Source organism: Ananas comosus, linkage group 9 (genome assembly GCF_001540865.1).
Source record: "Ananas comosus cultivar F153 linkage group 9, ASM154086v1, whole genome shotgun sequence".
NCBI lineage: Eukaryota > Viridiplantae > Streptophyta > Magnoliopsida > Poales > Bromeliaceae > Ananas > Ananas comosus.
The window spans coordinates 6,087,497-6,090,643 of NC_033629.1; positions in this window are offsets into that span (position 1 = coordinate 6,087,497).

Consider the following 3,147-nt stretch of genomic DNA (forward strand, 5'->3'; position numbering starts at 1 on the left):
AGAGGAGAAGATGCTCCAAACCTTCCATAGCTTGCTCTCCTTCTTCTTCTTCTTCTCCTTCTTTTCTTCTCTTTTCTTTCGTTCTAGAGAGAGAGAGAGGGAGAAAGAGAGATGAGAGTTGGGAGGGAAATGAGAGAGGGAGAGAGAGCCCTTTGCTCTCTATACTCTCTAACTAAGGCATAATTGCAGCCAAGTCCCTCAACTTTTCATTTCCTCTCAAGTCACTCTGCCTGGGCAGATTTTGCGCGGAGGGATTGGTCCTCCCGATGAGGGACCAGTCCCCGAGAGCCTTCAGCCAGGGTTGCGCTCACGGGAACCGGTCCCTCGGTCGGGGGACCGGTTGCATTGCGCGCTGCCGCAACCCCAGCTACGGGGACCAGTCCTTCCCACTAGGGACCGGTCCCTGAGAGCAAACTCTACACAGACCCCTTTTCTGCCAGAATCCCTGCTTACGAGAATCGGTCCCTCCCGCTAGGGACCGGTCCCCGAAAGCAGAATCTGCCAAGTGCAAATCTTGCACTATTCGCTCTCGTGGACTCGATTTCCAAAGCACTTTTTGTGTTTTGACATCTCTAGCTTCTCCGAAGCCTACTCGCTCGACAATTAGTCGATTCTGGACGAAGTATAACTCTCGGATTTCGAGAATTCACTTCCTTATACTATTTCACGGGAACGTTGCACTGTTTTTGAAAAAAATTACACTCTTTGAGAGAAAAAATGTACGTTGTTGGATGAAAGTTACACTCTTTTAATAAAAGTTGCACTCTTTGAACGAAAATTGCACTATTTGGCCAGAAAGAGGGGAAGAAGGAGAAGGAGAAGAAATAGTGTAATTTTTGACTAAATAGTACAATTTTTGTTCAAAGAGTGCAATTTTTATTTAAAAAGTATATTTTTTTTCTTCAAACAGTGTAAATTTTCTCAAAAATAGTGCAATGTTCCCCTGAAATAGTGCAACATTCTCCTGAAATAGTGCAAATTCATCATTATCTTCTTTTTTCTTTGATTCGTTATTTTTCTTGTAGAAAAAACTATTTTTATTTATGTTTTATTTTTTATTCTTTTTATTTTTGATTTTCTGTATATTTTTTCCTCGGTACCACTCTCAACCGCACTCGCTTCGAATCCTCCTTCTCCGGCACCGGCGTCGGTGCCTGCACCGGTGAAGGCGAAAGAAGAGGATGCGGCATTGTTCTAGTTACCGTCGTGGAGGGTCGTAGAGACGGTAGAGGGGGGTCAAAGAGAAAAACAAAAAAGAACAAGAGAAAAAAAAGAGAGGAAGAGGACGTGACGCTGCTCTTTATTGTTGTAAAGAGCCGAGGAGGCGGTGAAAGAAGGTCGGAGAGAAAAAAAGGAGGGTCGAGATGCGGCCTCGGCGGTGTTGGAGGCGAGGAAGGCGGAGGGATGGTGCGCGGGTGAGGGCGAGGGCGAGGGCGAGGACACTCGGGACAGAGGTGAGGCGGGCCGCCTCCGCCTCCGCCGCCCTCTTCGAAAAGAAAGAAAAAAAAACGAGAGAAAAAAAAAGAGAGAAAAAGGAATAATGGTATTTTGGTCAGTTTTCTGAAAATCCGTCCCGAATCTGCAAAATCCAAAAAGGCGGTCTACTTTTGCAAAAGCTCAAAACTAATAATTTTTTTATGCAAATTGGCCTTTGAGTACTCCACAATATATTTAATTTTTTGTGGGGAATTTTAATTTTTTCCCACTACTTGTCTTCACATAAATTTCAAACTATAGATTGTTACCTACTGTCAGAAATTTTATATATCGTTTTGTGGCCATTTACAATATTTGGCCACAAAAGTAATAATGTTGAAATTTCATCAGCTAATTTTTGGAAATTTATGATAATTCACCACAATTGTTTTTGCATTTTGAGTTTATCTTTTTTCACAAGACATTATACCTGCTAAATTTTTTTATACGCTGAAAACTTTTTTTACAAATATCCCGCATGGCAAGGTCCATTTGCATCTTGATCTACGAGGCCGTGGACTAGCCCCACAATTACGTGCACTCCTCCCCTGTTGCACGCCGCATCATCTATAATTGCGTATGTAGCCAACTTCGATCGCTTACTCATTTGCACATGCGACCAAGCTTCATTCGCTCAAGGTCTCCTCCCACTCCCTTCATAATTTTTTTGATTTTTTTTAATTTTTGTTGGAAAAGATCTCATGAGAAAATAAAATCACACTATTTTATGTAGAATTTTCTAACATTTTGATTCCAAAATTTGATAAATAGTTAAAATATATTGCTTTTAATTAATTCCTGCGGAGAGACACTTATTACGACCTAATCGGTTAACCATGGATTTCGAAATCAGGCATGAATCCTTCTCGGAGTCAGCGCGAATCCTACCATTGAGCGCATCACGTCTCATAGTCTATTCCCTTCACTTATCAATTTGCCCAAATTGGCCACTTCGTGGGTCCTACTATACTTCATCCTTTAAAATCCTGCCCCTTCATGGCATTCTTCTTTCGATCATTGCATCGTTCGGGCTCCACTCAACTCCTAATCTAAGTACAACCAAAAACCCTAATAGTCTTAGTCCTACTCTAATCGCTAGCTTCTACTCGGGGCCGACCGAATAGAGCTATACAATCGATGCATACTCCTCTGTCCCCCCTCCACCCCTTTCTCTTGAGTCTTGACTAACTACTCTGATCATTCATTTCAAGAAACAATAGCCAAAATGGAAATGGGAAGAAGCAATAGCCAAAATAGAAAGTGAAAAAGACATGGAGAAGAGGAGATTCCTCTCCCTCCCTTGTATTCTTTTATAGACAAAGAAAAAAAAAAACTGTTTGTTATTTTTTTCTTAAAAATATTTCATCTTCCAAATCTAAATAGTTGAATGGGCGAGTTGTATGTAATATCCAACATATTTTTTATTTAGGCTTTTTTGTATAATTTAATAAATTTTAGGAGTTACACGTAAATTATCTTAAACCCTAATGAACAATGCTATCAATACATCTCAAAATGGGTTTACATTTTATACCAAGTCCATCGAAAGACCATTAACATTTTACTTCGCACATCAATTTTTATTTTATTTTACTAAAATCTATTTAAATTTTTATCAATCCTATAATGGGGATTGTAAGGTCTAAACTCTCCTCTTTGGGTGTTCCAGAT